At 45.0% G+C, this 15,895-nt stretch overlaps 1 long non-coding RNA gene across 1 annotated transcript in view; it reads left to right on the top strand.

Moving 5' to 3' along the window:
* Positions 1-15,895, top strand: part of LOC122205420 — a 194,231-nt gene that overhangs the window by 152,176 nt on the left and 26,160 nt on the right. The window contains exon 3 of the long non-coding RNA XR_006196043.1: positions 8,130-8,313. This is a non-coding gene — a long non-coding RNA (uncharacterized LOC122205420). The remainder of the gene's footprint in view (positions 1-8,129; positions 8,314-15,895) is intronic.

Raw genomic sequence — 15,895 nt, 5'->3', positions numbered from 1 at the left:
TGAGGTAAAAGCTAAGGAAATCTGAACAAAACATGGACTATAGTTAATATCAAGACATCAATTTTGGTTCATTAATTGAAGCAAATGTACCATACCAATGTGAGATGTTAATAACGGGGGTGCAAAATATATGGAAACTGTACAGTCTTTTTAATTTTTCTGTAAATTTAGGCTGTTCTCGAAAAAATAAAGTCTATTTTAAAAAGTGGATTATAATAGCCATTTTCTGCAAAAAGTCATTATTTAACGCCCTTGTGTGGAGTACACTCTCAGTCCTAGGCCTTGTGTCGGGTGCTGGGTTGCAGACAGGAATGAGGCCTGGCCCTGGCCTCCCAAAGAGCTTGGAGCCTATTGGGAAGCCAGCCAAGTGCTCAGGCATCGCACGCCCTCCTTTACATGCTACAGCAGACACGGGACCAATAGGCCACGGGGACGGAAACTAGGCTATGCTTCCATTGGAAGGCTGTATCACAGTCTCAAAGAACTAGTTAGGGTTTGCCGAGTGGAGAAGGGGCTGGCGGCATCTGGGCAGAGCGAGCTGCATGTGTAAAGGAACTGAGGAGGGAGGGGACGGTGGGGAGAGGAGCGTGGCAGACGTGAAATGTGGAGGGACCTGGGGAGTGACATGAAGCCAGAAAAGTCAGAACTTACTTACTCCACGGGTAGGGCTGCTGTAGCAAATTAGCACATACTTGATGGCTTCAAAAGAACAGAAGCGTCAGCAGGACTGCACTCTCGAGTCTCCAGAGGGTAATCGTCCCTTGCTTCATCCAGCTTCTGGTGGCTATCAGCATTTCTTGGCTTGGACCTGCATTACTCCAGTCCCTGCCTTTGTCTTCATATCGCCTTCTCTCTGTGTGTCTCCACATTCTCTCCTCTTCTTATAAGGACTAAGGACACCTGTCATCGGAGTTAGGGCCCACCCTAAATACAGGATGATGTCATCCCAAGATCCTGAATTTAATTAAATCTGCAAAGACCCTTTTTCCAAATAGGGTCACCTTCACAGTTTCTAGGTATTGGGATATGCACATATTTGGGGGTAGGGGAAGGGTCACTATTCAACCCAATGGAGTGGCCAAGGAAGGACTTTCTGAGATGGGGACATTTATGTGGGAAACGGACTTGCAAAGAACAGGGGATGAGTGTTCCAGGTGAAGAGAATAACATGCTCAAAGACCTGGAATTGGGAAAAAGCTGTGTGTGTCTGAGAAGCCAAAAGGACACAGCGGATCTGGAACCTGGTCGGCAAGGGGGAGTGGAGCCCAGAAGACCTTGGAAGTCCTGGTAGGAAGGTCTCAAATCACAGCTTATCAGCGTGGAAGCAGTCTTATAATGACTGGCCCCTGCCTCCAGACTCAGTCTCTTCTCCAGAGCTCTCCTTTTCACCTCCCCACCGCTCTGGAGGGCTTGTGCACAGGGCATTACCGTAACTCCTGGCCCTTCATAAGATGACATACAACACCTGTGGGAAGAAGCCCTTTGTTTACATCCATTTGATGTCATCCAGCTAGAGTGGCAGCAGCTTTATAGTGGCATAGTGAGCCTGGGTCTCAATGCCAACTTCCAGTTTCGATGAAACAAGCCCCATCAGGCCCTGCTGTAAGCTACTAGCTTTATGTCTTTGAACAAGCTTTGCCTGGTTTTGTTTCAGGCCACTCAGGCAACTGTGGTGTTGGGGCATGAGCTCCAGGCTGAAGTTTCTTACTAGCCAGAGAGCCTTGGAAAGCCATCTAGCTCCTCAAAGCTTCACCTCTAAGATAGAAATGAAAAACCCAATCTCGAAGCAAGGCTGTAAGACTCCGTGAGATCATGCGTTCGAGAACGTTTTGTGAGTGAGAGGGTGTTTTACACACCGGAGGAGGTGCTGTCTGAAGCTCTGGGTATCTCTAACCATCTTTCTGGAGACAGGAGGTGCTCAGGATCCACCACATCCCGCCATCTGCTCGTGTCCTCGGCGCTGACAGCTGCGTGTCGTTGTCACTCCCCAAGGGGTTAACGTGCATCATGTCCCATCTAGATATCATCCTGGAGTGAGTTCCCAAGATGGAAAGAAACAAAACTCGCATTTGTCTCTCTATAAAAAGTGGCCTGTCTTTGAAACTTGACCCTGTCGAAAACCTCCTGAATTGAGCATGGAGGAAAAGGAGAAGGAAAAAAAACTATCTGTGTAATTAATCAGCATTTTGTCCAACCCAATTTGGTTTTAAAGGACATTCATGAAGACCAACGTACCTGTCCAGGCCAATCCTGGGGGCCCTGTGAGTGGCCACGTGGACTTGACCTCCCCGTTGTCTGCAGTCCACTCATTTGCAAACTGGTTTCAATGAAGGTAACAGTTTGCGGTAATGGGAACCATATGTGCTGGTGGCTGCTGTCAGTAAAAATAGCCAACATGGCCTGTGTGGCCAGACACAACATCAAGCTAAGAGCAGGAAGACAAAAGCTGTGTGAAGGAAGGAAAAAGCTGTTTCAGAAGCCTAGAGACAGGAGCCTGCCTGACAGGGGGATGAGGTGTCGGGCACTGGGACATGAAGCCAAGGGACTTGTCAACGTTTGCATGAAAGCCCAGCCCTCCCCAGCCTGGTTTTCTACGCTCTGATGGTCCAGTTGAGAAGGGACAGAGAAGACTCTGTCTGGGAACAGAGCCAAGGCTCAGCACACATACAGATCTCTGTAGGATGTGTGCTGGGGCACAGAATCCTTTCTTACCTAAACATCCTGATAGATGCTGGAGCCTGAAGGAACTATACACAAGGAGGTAAGGCCAGAAATCAAAAAAAAAAAATTAAGCATAAATTTTAGGATGCTTTTCAAATCTTTTCTGCTTTATAACATAATAGAAAGAGCATGGATTGAAAGTTGTGAGACCTGATTTAATCTGTCCATGCACACACTCTTTGTATAAACATAAGCAAGCTGTTTTATCTCTTCAGAGCTTCCATTCATTAGTCTGTAAATGGAAGATAATGTACCCAGTGGTTGTTTTTAAGAGTACATGAACTGGAACACCTGGGTGGCTCAGTCAGTTAAGTGTCAGACTCTTGGTTTCGGCTCAGGTCACGATCTCACGGTTTGTGAGTTCCAGCCCCACGTCGGGCCCTGTGCTGACAGCACGGAGACCGCTTGGGATTTTCTCTCTCTCCCTCTCTCTCTGCCCCTCCCCCACTCATGCTTGCTCTCTCTCAAAAATAAACTTAAAATTTTTTTCTTAAAACAGAGTACATGAACTGATGCTCCTTACCTTTATTTACAGGATAGAATACACTGTTCAGTCATTCAACAAATATTTATTAAGTACCTATGAGGGGCCAGGCATGGTTCAGAGGAATAAATCAGTGACTAAAAAACAAAACAACCTGTTCTCATAGAGTTTTCACTCTAGCTGTAAGTAAAACATAGAATGTTGGGAGGTCAAAAGTGTTATGGATACAAAAAAAAACATAGGGAAGGGGTTCAGGAGGGCCAGTACTGGGGTGCAGTTTTAAACGGGGTAGTCAGGGAAGGCTTTGCTGAGAAGGTGACATTTGAACAAAAGCTGAATGAAGTGAGAGAGTGAGACATGGAACTATTTGGAGGCTAGTACTGAAAGCAGAAAAAAACCACTGGAGTGCAGACACTGAGCAGGAGAGAGCCTAGAGTACTCAGGGCAGCAAAGAGACTAGTGTAGCTGGACTGGAAGGAGCCAGAAGTCAGAGAGGCATGGGGGGCTATGGTAAAACTTTGGCTTGACTCTGTACAAGTGGAGCATCTTGGCAAGGTTTTGGACAGAAGAGTGACAAGATTGGACGTTAGTTAGTTAGTTAGTTAGTTAGTTAGTTAGTTAGTTAGTTGTTCTTAAGTAGGATGGCACTGGCTGTCACGTTGAGAAGAGTTTCTATTTTTGCAAGTACAGAAGCAGAGACTAGTCAGGGGACTGTTGCAAGAATCCTGGTGAAGGCAAATGGTGTCTTGGACCAGAATGATAAGAGGAGAGGTGATTAGAAGTGGTGGGGTTCTGGAATGTATTATGAAAATAAAGAGAGCCCCCGGGATTTGCTGATAGCTTGAATATGGATTTCAGAGAGAGGAGTCAAGAGAGATTCCAAGGTTCTGAGTATAAACAACTGGAAGAAGCGGCCACGTGCAGAGATGGGGATAATTCCAGATGAAGCAGGTTAAGTTTGAGAGGCTTGTTAGACATTCAGGGGGAGGTGCAGAGTATCCAGGTAGATGAGAATCACAAACATGTAGACGGTATTTGAGACCATGAAACACTAGATCACCATGGGAGTGAGTGATGGCAGAGAAGATAGAGATGTTTCTCCACGGGGCCTCAAAGATGTATAGAGCTTTAGTAAAGCCTTCAACATAATGTCATCTTCCAAGAGCATGAACTACAAGAGCAGGTACACTGAGAGCTGATGTGGATGTGAAACCTTATAAGATAGATAGATGATAGATAGATAGATGATAGATAGATAGATAGATAGATAGATAGATAGATAGATAGACAAAATATTATTTTAGGTACAAAAAGTAAGAACCAGAGTGGTGAATTAATCTGCACACTGTCAAATAGCTGATGAAAAGCAGCACAGGAATTCAAACCCAGGTGTCCTGACCCCAGGGTCTTTTCCACGACAGCTGTCTGCCAGTGCTGTCCTTACTTCTAAGGTAGACATACATCTTTTGTCCTCAACGTATTTGTCAAGCTTCTCCAAGTTCGAAATCTAAACCAGGTCATCCTAACAGTTAAGTACTTTCGCTTCCCAAGCTGGAGGTCTTACCAGCCTTAAAAAACAAAAACACATCATGAAAAACTGGCCTTGGCAAAGAATAACAAAAACAAAAGGAATGAGAGATAGAGAATGACAAAAAAATCTTGCCTTCCATGTTCCCAAAGGTACTCACTTTCTCCTGGACTCTAAATCATCTTCTCTGTCTTTGGAGGAGGTAGATATAAGGCAGAGACAATATCGCTTGTCTTCTAAATCAGGCAGGAGGGACAGATAGAAAGACAAAGTGATCCATGTGGGGTCACCAAGCAATTCACGAACGTGACTTGGAGGAGGTCTTGGTTCTTATGCATATGCCTCCTTTTCCCTCGGTAGGAATACGGCCTGTCAAACACTGCTTTACCCCATGTGTACACAAGCTGGTGGAAATGAAGTAATGTTTGGTAATTTTGGAGCACTCTTACCCACTATTGGTAAAACACTTTTTGAGCAGCTACTATGTTTATTAACATTCATCGTGAAGTTGAATAGATGTGGCTTGAAAATATGAAATAATTTGACCAAGGTTACTGTAAAACAAAAAGACATAATTTTTAAAAAGTTAATATAATCCCTAGAAGGTAAATATCAATCTATTTTTAAAAGCATGACATTTGGCGTCTATAGGACTTAGGACAATCAGGTCCAGTTCTGTCTGGAGTCACTGTGTTCTGCACTGTGACTGAGTCCTAACAGCATCTGCTTTCCCCCTTTCCCGTTTGGTTAACATCATTCCTTCTTGAGAAACACCTAATGTTGATTTCTTGAAGATATGGCCTGGACCTTCTCCATCCTGTTATCCCCAAAGCCTTTCTGTTCTCCTGACACAGTGCAGGATATGGTAGATGTTGGCTCGGCTGCACTGAGCTGAAGTTGGTAAGCCGAAGGGGAAGAGGAATAAAGATTGTAACTGTAGGTTAGGGTGAGACTACAAAGAGCCTTGAATGCCAAGCTAAGCTGTATGCATATCTGTCTATAATTAGTGGGTTGCCAGGGCCACCGCCTTGAGTAGCCCCCAGGTTCTGAATGTCCACTGAGGGTTGTCTTACAGAAAGAAGGAGCTTCCTGAGTAAATAAAGTGGTGGTGAACACGTCTTCCTCATAAACCTCAGAAAAACCCATCCCGACACTTCTTACTGTTTTTCAGATTTGAAAACTTTTATTTTTTTTTCTTCCTACTCACACCTCAGGTCTTTTCAGGACTCCAGACAAAGGCAACTAATTCCTACAGGGCCATTTCAGGCTTGTGCTGAGTCCAAAGTAGGGAAATAGCAAGTAGGAGATGACATTTGATGTGTTGAAATTTCCTGTTCAAATTTATAGCCCAGGCATTCTATGTGGGTTGGGTGAACTAGGGAGAACTCTTTAATTCTGTTCAACTCATCGTATATTTATTAGCTGTGCTAATAAGAGAAAGACATTAGCTCTTGCTCTCGTGCATCTGTCTGATCAATGGGAAGGGAAGAAAGGGAAATATGCAGATAAGCACACAGTAAAGCAGACTGTGATGCTAGGAAGTGATGCTCATGTCTCTATGGACTTACAGATCACATGCAGTTAGGGGAGGCCGGACTGGACAGAGGCTTCCTTTGGCAATGATATTCGAAATTGGCCCTCCAGAACATTTAAGATTTTGACATAGAAAGATGGAATGGGAAAGAGGTCATTCTAGTTAGAAAGAACAGAGAGGTTAAATGAAGGAGGCAAAAGATCCCAAGGAAGTAGATTCAGAGAACAGTTGCTATTTTTATTTAACATGAGCTATTTAGGGACCTCTGGTGATGTTTTTAAGCCTTATATTAAAAGAAATGAAGCCTGGTTGATTCTAAATACACTGGGTTTGGGAGTTAGGGATAAATCACGCACGCGCGCGCGTGTGTGTGTGTGTGTGTAAATGCATATATTATAAATGTATAAATGTATATATTATTGTGTGTATATATGGAATTGGCTCATGTAATGATTATGGAGATTGACAAATCCCAGGATCAAGCAGGGTGAGTCAGCAAGCTGGAAAACCAGGGGTGGCTGATGGTTTAGTTCTAGTCTCAGTCCAAAGTCCTGAAAACCAGGAAAGCTGATGGTTCGTTCTAGTCTGAAGGCAGGTAGTCTCAAGACCCAGGAAGAGCTAATGCTTTAGTTCAAGTCCAAAGTCAGCAAAAAAGCCAATATCCAAGTTTGAAAGTAGTCAGGTGGGAAAAATTCTCCTTACTCTGGGGATGGCCAACCTTCTTTTTTCTATGCAGGTGGGCCTTCAATTGATTGAATGAGGCCCACCCCTATCATGGAAGGCAGGCAATTTGCTTTATTCAGTCTACTGATTTAAATGTTAATTTCATCCCCCAAACACCTAGAATAGTGTTCAACCAAATATCTGGGCACCCTGTGGCCCAGGCAAGTTGACACAAAATTAACCATCACAATCATGTATTTTATTTAATAGTTTTAAATATACCCCCTTTCTTTAGGAATATAATGCATAAATTCTTTCTAAAATTGTTTTCAGGCTTTTTTTTTTTTGGTATTTCAGGGACAGGGAAATATTTTTTTTTAAAGAGGGAAATCATCATGAGGTTATTAACCTTTTATTCTTCCAAGTAATTCAATTAAAACTAATTTAAAATAAAAATAAAACATCTCCCATCAGTTGTGACATCATTTCATAAAAGGATGATAGTTTTAACACCCTACCCCCTCAAAAGAGAAAGGCATAATCTTGGAAAGAAAAACCATCTTTTCCAGGAAAGGACAGTTGGCCATCTAACACTTTCATTTTAAAGGACATTTTTTAAAACTTTAAAATAAAAATACAATGTAAAGTTGCATTTAATTATCTATGCTGCAGATAATATTTTTCTTGACACAAGTTGTCAATCAAGGTAAGTATATATGGGCTACACTGCAATACAAAGTGAGCTTGAGTCTCCCCAGCCCTTTTTGTCACTTCATTATTAATACTGTCATCAAAAATAAAATCGCCAAGAGGTTTATTGATGGAAAGCATACATTCTCGCTACTTCATTCAATTTGTAATATCCTGAGCACACTCAGAGAAATGTGTGAGCAACTCCGCTTACCATATTTTCCGCAACTTCTCTTTTCTTCCCCCAGATCAGGGAACAAAACTCATGACGGTGGCCCAGGAGTCTGACTGCTGAGGCTGGCAGGGAAGGACCTGCCAGGCTGTTTTCGTTTTTGTTTTTGTTTTCTGCCTGGCTACCCACAGTTAGGAGCACTTTATCTGTAGCCTAACGTGGAGCCATTGGAATGTATCTGAGTGGAGTGCCATGGACTTGACTTCGACACAGACAGCACTTTTCCAGACGTGCATATCTGAAACCACTAATCTAGTCCAATCCTCTTACTTTTCAGATGAGGAAGCTGGGGTCCAGGGCCCAGAGATCAACTTGAATCAAAGTGGATTGAGGATGCTCCAGTCAGAATTATGGAAATCAGGCCCACATCTCCCTGACTGCCAATATAGCTCTGACTTTTACCCTCATTCAGATATGTTCTCATGCCTGAGGCACTGTGCCCGCCGTGGAGCGCCATTCTGGTAAGTGAATGACTGCCTCTCTCATGTGTTAAATGTGTTAAATGCCCCAGGGATTCCAAAGCTGGATCCTTCCACAATCTTGAACTTTATTGCACTTGAACACACACACACACACACACGCACGCACGCACGCACGCATGCACACACACACGCCCAGAGCAGAAAGGCATAATTACAGAAAGAAAAATCATCTTTTCCTGAAACTTATCTGAAGACTAAAGGCCTCACCCTAAACCTAAGTCTAAGGGACCTGGGGTCCTACTGCCTATTGTAGATGTCTCTGGATCTATCTGGATAGTAAATAGTATGTGCTATTTAATACCACCTTCAGGCTAAGCCCTGTGTCTAGCGTTCTACATACATGACCTCATTCATTACTCACAAGACCCTGTGAAATTGAGATGAATGTGCCCATTCTATAAGGACATCGAAGCCTAGCAAGCTTCTATGACTTTCCCAGAGTCACACAACAGATGAATGGCAGAATGTAAGTGCAAGTCCTTCTGCCAGATCCCAATGTATCCTAGACCAACATTCCATGTTGTCCAGGACCGGCTGTATGGCAGGTGCACAGGGAGAATTGAGAATTGCTCAGATGAAGAAATACAAAAGTAGCTTCCTTCTCCATCTGAAGATGCTGTTCCCCAATCAGGCCACCTCCAAAGTGATTCAGGAAATGTCCCATTAAATGTGAGCCACAGCTCTGACCATAATCTTCACACAGACTAAGGGTGTGCTAGCTTGTTACACTTTTAATTTAAATACTTGGTGTAAGTTCGATTTGAGACCTGGGGAAGTCCCTAGATCTCTCCCTTATGGCCGGGGGCTGGGCCGGGCTCCCTTCTGTTCTCTCACAATTGATTGTTCGAAGGGAAATGCTGGCCCTCACATGGACCCCTGCTGCACTTCATCTCACTGGATTTGGCTCATCGTTCCAGCCAACTGAGATCATTTAGAAGTTTGATTTTGTCATCAATCATTTTTTTCTATCCCTCCCAGCTGCGTGTCAGCCACAGATGTGATAAGCGGACTTTATATGTCTTTGTCCAAATCACTGGTACCAAATATTAAACAGGGCTAAGCACTGTTCTCTGGGGCCTACCTCTGCCATGATCCCAGGGCATTTGCATGAACCTTTATTCCAGAATATGTCCCATGACCTTATCGTGGTTTGGTTTTTTTTTTTGATGCTATATGCAAGCACATCAGGAGTTGAGCCTTGATATTATATGCCTTTTAATCCTCTTTGGGCACAATGCTGGCCACTGCAAAAAAGACCCAGTGTTTGCTGGGCAGGGTAATAAACAGAGCCATTGATTTGGTGTCGGAAGACTGAGGTTCAAGTCCAGCGGCTGCATGTAAGCTTGTTATCCTTCCAGGCCTCAGTTTCTCTGTCTATAAAGTAGGGATAAGGATCCCTACAGACAGCCTCATTCAGATGTGGTGGAGCTCAATGAATAACGGGCACGAACGTGCTTGTTCACCCACCCCTACCTAGTTGTGCTTTTATGACACATTTCTTCAATCTGAAATTTATTTCTCCTTCTTTATCTCATCAACACCACCCTCACCCTGCTCCCCTCCTTCTGTTTTTCTGGGAACCCTTCCTTGGCACCCTCTGGGAACCCTACCCTACCCTAGGTAGGCCATCACCACATCCTCTGAGCTCCCACAGCATCTGCCGACTTCACTGGGGCCCTTATCCCTTGTATGTCCCCAGCTGTCTGGTTACTTGTCCATCTTCCCGTCCAGCAGATGGTCTTAAAAGTCAAGAGCTACACCTTATGTATCTTTGTCCCTGGCACCAGTGCAGGGACCTGGGACACAGAGGACACTCTATTATGGAACAAATATGAATGATCGTAAGCTGCAAAGTCAGCCCTGTTCTTGCATTAATTATGACTGCAGGGAGAGGTGTGGTGGCAAGGGTTTTTGCTCTCGGGCCAATGGCAAGTGTCACCGTGAGCACACCTATAATGGGGCTGGATGTTCTTGGTTTATCCTTGGGGAGAAACGAAGGCGGATCTGATGACAAAGCCAGCTTCGAAGCTCTGTGAGAACAGGTAGCATGTCTGTTTTGTTACCACTGTCACAGGTTGGGACCCCCAGCAAGTAGACTCTGAGATGGAGATGGCCATGCAAGGACTTTACTGGGGAGCGTCTTTGGGATCAAGCCCTCTGGGATCGTGGGGGGAGCAGGTCTGGGCCGATGGAGAAGCCAAATTGCAATGCACTAGCAACAAAGGACTCAGCTGGTCCTGTGGAAACTGTGAGCTGGGGAAGGCCCTTCAGAGTTGTCTTGTCTGAGACAAGACCCTCCCATCGACCTGTCTTGGATGAAGGCTGCCTCAGGGAGGGAGTGAAACCTGGGGCCAGGCACTTCTCTCCAGCCTAGGACGTTCCCAGAGAGGGACACAGCTGAGGGTCTGCCAACACTCACAGCTGCTGGAAACACGACAGCCTAGGTGCCAGAACAGGGAGTGTCTGTGTGCCATGTCGCTGTGCCCGATCGTGTCTGGCCTACCGTGGCCCTCGGTGAACACACAGCGAGTGAATGAAAGAATCTGCAGCCAGTCTCTGGTGGAATCCTGTATGTTCCCTGTGGCACTTCCAACACCCATGCAGTCCATGCACCTCTAGAACGTATGACCCCCTGGCCAAGGCTGTGTGGGTGCTTGGCTCAGGGATGAGTCGGACGTGTTCTCTCCCCTTGAGAAGAAAAGCAGACGCATAACCAGTCCTACCTCCCGGGGAGGACTTTATTTATTTATTTAAAAAAATTTTTTTGGGGGGCGCCTGGGTGGCTCAGTCGGTTAAGCGGCCGACTTCGGCTCAGGTCATGATCTCACGGTCCATGGGTTCAAGCCCCGCGTTGGGCTCTGTGCTGACAGCTCGGAGCCTGGAGCCTGTTTTGGATGCTGTGTCTCCCTCTTTCTCTGACCCTCCCCTGTTCATGCTGTCTCTCTCTCTGTCTCAAAAATAAATAAAGGTTAAAAAAAAAATTTTTTTAATTTTTTTTAAGTTCACCTATTTTGAGAGAGAAAGAGAGGCAGAGAGAGGGAGAGACAGAATCCCAAGCAGGCTCCGCACTGTCAGCACAGAGCCCCACGCAGGGTTTGAACTCACAAACTGTGAGATCATGAGCTGAACAGAGATCAGGAGTCAGACACTGAAGCAACTCAGCCAACCAGGCGTCCCCCAGGAGCGGAATTTAAGGTGACTGAGCTCAGAAGGCTGTGATAGCACAGACAAGGCAGACAGCTTCTTGAAGAAGGAGACATTGGAACAGAGGCCGGAAGGACAAGAAACAGGAAGACTAGGCAAACGCACAGTGGAAACCAACAGCGCTGACCTGACAGCCCACGTGGACCCTGTGGTGGAGGCAGGCCAGGCCAGCTCTCAGGGCCTTATGTGCCAGACCGCAGAGCCTGCACCGAGGCAGCGAAGAAGGGTTTAGGCAGAGGGCCGACAGCCCGGTTTTCTCCGAGGGACATGGGGTTCCGTTCCTCATGTCATTTTCTCTCCAGGAGTTCCATAGGAACCAGCCACCTAAGCACATACCATACCCATGGCCTCCACCCAGAGCACAGTGTGAACTGTCCCCACTGCTGAGTCCCCTGACAGGTTGCGGGAGCCACTGCCCCTCGGAAGGAAGGGTGTGTTCTTGCCTTGACATGCAGGCCAGGAGCTCCTGAGGGTATGACCTCAATGAAAGGAAACCCAGTCAACACAGAGAAGTCGAGGCGACTCTTCCTACACCAAAGGAGCAGTATCACACAGCGGGGAGTCAACTGCTCAGGGAGTCCGCGTGGGCTGGCTTACATCCACTCTGGGCTGCTTACTGGATCCCTGGTAGGGGCAAGTCACGAACCCTCAATCCCCTCATCTGTAAAATGAGAAAAAGCGTTGAACCACACTAATAAGGACACTCCAGGTAACCCGATGATGAGATATGGTTTTATGTGTATCAGATTGACAAAGCTTTTTAAAAGATAATGATCAGGGGCGCCTGGGTGGCTCAGTCGGTTGAGCGTCCAACGTCAGCTCAGGTCATGATCTCGCAGCTTGTGAGTCTGAGCCCCGCGTCCAGCTCTGTGCTGACAGCTGGGAGCCTGGAGCCTGCTTCAGATTCTGTGCCTCCCTCTCTCTCTGCCCCAACTCACTCACGTTCTGTCTCTGTCTCTCTCAAAAATAAATAAACATCAAAATAAATAAACAAATACATACATACATACATACATACATAAATACATAAATAAAAGATAATGATCAGTGCTGATGAAGGTAGATAATAGAAGCTGGCTCATTGACTGTGGGTGGGTGTGGTGGATTGAAGTCAACAATTAAGCATCAAGTCTTTGAAATTCACATATCCTTTTACCCAGAGATTACACTTCTAGGAATTGACTGTAAGAAAATAATTGAGACATAAACGGCAGGAAAATGTATGTTAAATGGTGTTTAGCAAAGCTTATTTATGAAAGCAAAAATTTCCATGTATGGAAATAACCTACATGTCCCTCAACATCTATTAGCAGATAATTGTGTTAATAAATTACAGCACACCCTTGTGTTTGGATATGTTTGGCTACTATGCAGCAATGCAAAATTAGACTTGCAAATTTGATTTACTAACATTAAAAAGGGTTGCAATCTAATGCTAAGAAAAAAGAATAAAACTTATTTATATTCCAATCCCAATTTTATAACCACAATAAAAACTAGAAAAATCTCTTTTGTTGTTATTGTTATAAAATTGTGATTGAAATGTCATTTTGTATGTTTTCACTGAATGTTGTGTTATAAGCAACTGGTTACCAACAAATGAACTCATTATTAATCTGGGGGACTAGGGCAATTCTAATTTCCTCCTCCTTTTTTGTAAAACTATTTTAAGCATTCCACCATTATTGCTTCCATAATTTTTAAAAAATGTTTATTTATTTTGAAAGAGAAACAGCGAGCAGGGGAGGAGCACAGAGAGAGTGAGAGAGAGAGAGAATCCCAAGCAGACTCCTCACTGTCAGCACAGAGCCTGACGCAGGGCTCAAACTCACCAACCATGAGATTGTGACCTGAGCTGAAATCAAGAGTCAGACTCTGAACTGACTGAGGCACTCAGGCACCCCTCTGTAATTTTTTTATGATCAGAAAAATCAGAACATAATTTTAAATACATTACTAATAATGTATGCCTCTCAGGACTCCTGTAATGACGAATAAGATAGTACACATGAAGGAGCACTATAAACAGTAAACCCTGTATGTACATGAGAATGTATTCCTTTCTGAACCTCTGCATTTCCTTGTATGAAGTCATCTTGCAGTAAGAAGGATGTCCATGTTGAGGTCCTGGTGCCCTGGAAAGTTTTTGGTAGGCTACAGAGGATTTATTAACAGTCTCTGAAGGATGCCTCTTGGTTATCTATCTCCCTGGTCCTTCCTGTCTCTCCAGTCCCACTGTCCTGTCCTGGTTCCGATCACCATCACCCCCTTCCTGTACCACCACATCAGCCCTGTTTTTGCTCCTTTTCTCTCCTGGATCCTGGTCTCCTTCAGCCCTCACGCTGCAGCCACAGGGATTGTTCCACTGTGTGCCTCTGACCATGTTACCCATGCTGTTGCCAAGGGGGAAAGTCCAAGCTTCTTGGTGTGGTGCATGAGGCCGTGAGTAATCTAGCCTCCATCCAGTTCTCCAGGGACATCTCCTACTTCCCCACCATGCCTGAAAACACAACGTTGGTTCCAGCCAAGCTCTATTACATTAGTTACCCCCAAACACTCCATTCTTTTTTAATTCTTCCATCTTCCCACAATGCTTTTTCTCCCTTGTTCATCCTGAAGACTCCCGTTCAGCCTTTCCAGGCATTCTCTGTTGTCTTTTCTCTACTCCCCAGCTTATGCCCAAAGATGTCACTTGTGAGACATTCACAATGCTAATGAAGGTAATTCTTTACATGTCTGTAAATTACATGTCCTCCATTGGACCACGAGCTCCTTAAAAAGGTATCCTATTCACCTTTGAAACATTGCCACCTAGCACATGACCACTATAGTCCAGGGATTCCTTAGCATTTTCTCAAATAAACTTTGTCAGAATTGTACCCCATGGCATAAAGGAAATCATACCTACATTTGCCCTGGCTGCTCTGTAATTCTGACTTCACTAAGTCCCCAGCCACCCAAGTGATCTCTCATAGTTGTCATCTGGAGGACAGGGGAGCATTAGGGGAAAAGCAGAGCCCCTCAATTACCAATTCTGACAATCCTCATTTTAGCTCAGGTCTCCCCATGCAAACAGACAGTCGACATGTGATTGGAGAAGAAATAGAAGTATGTTTCTATTAAAACCATGTTCCTTAGGTTGTCACTCTGAATTTATATCCCTCTGGCCCTTGCCAAGTTGGCTCTTGGCTATACTGTGTCCTGAAATGAGAGCATTCTTCTTATAGCCCCAGGAGATGCCTACAATGCCTGAAGATTGAAAACAGACCTTGTAACATAGATTTGGGAATTTGTAGAGTCCAAAGCACCACTGTCCTATATAACCTGCCCCAGATAACATAGCATCCCTTTGTACCTCTGATTAGAGCTTTGTTGGGTAGAAGAATTCACTGCTTGAAAGATGCTCCTGTTACCCAAGAGGAGGGGCAAGAAATACAGCTGGGATGGTGACAGTCAATCAGCTCAGGGTACAGGAAAATGCCACCCAGAGTTTCTGGGTTTTGGCCTTTGGACAGAACCAACCATGGGGTATATGCGCATCTAGATGTTTAAATCAATAAAAGAAAACTATTTTCAGGTGCCTACTATTTATAGGGTCCCTTGCTGAATCTGGTGGGGAATGAAGAGTTGAGCAAGAAGGTCATTGCCCCCAAACTGTTCATTTCTACTGGAGAGGAAAAGTCTAGATCTTAATAGCCATGACTTACAGGAGAATAGGAAACATAGAAAGTGCTATGTGTGTGCCAATGGGTGATACGGGATGGTGAAAGGAGCACAGAGTTAGCAGCCGAACAGATTTCAGGCTCAAATGCAAGTTTAGCCTGTTGCCTTTAGGCAAAGTCCTGCACCTCTCAGAGCCTCAGTTTCCTCCACTGTAAGATGGGCTCCCACAGCCACTTCGTAAAGGAAGAGTTAGGAGGAAATTGAGTGAGACAGAGCAAGCGAGGACCTGAACTGTAGTAATCCCTGGCTTCTCTCCCTTTCACTGCTCTGACCAGCAGTGACTCCATATGGACCTGGTGACTCCATAGATAACCCTGGGCAAGCACAGGTCCCAGGGGATGGCAGGAAGGGAGAGCAGAGTCTGAGGTGAAAGCCTTTGCCCTATGCTTTCATTTTTCAGAAAAAATGTCTTCCTGTTCGATGACCTTCAGCCTGCATGTCTTTGGACTTAGCAAATGCTATGTCAGACAGGTTAAATGCTTTTGGTTCACTTGGATTACAATTTCTGGCAGCCTGAGAAACTGAGCTGGGCTCACTTAGACCCAGGAGCTTAGGCGTCAGGCAAGCAAACCATCCCCTGCCTGGTGAATTAGATGAACGCCTGTCCTAAAGAGGAGAGTGATGGGGTCATCCC

This window comes from Panthera leo, chromosome D4, assembly GCF_018350215.1.
Source record: "Panthera leo isolate Ple1 chromosome D4, P.leo_Ple1_pat1.1, whole genome shotgun sequence".
In the NCBI taxonomy this organism is placed as follows: domain Eukaryota; kingdom Metazoa; phylum Chordata; class Mammalia; order Carnivora; family Felidae; genus Panthera; species Panthera leo.
Note: the sequence above shows the minus strand (reverse complement) of the source record. Positions and strands in the feature narration are given on the sequence as shown.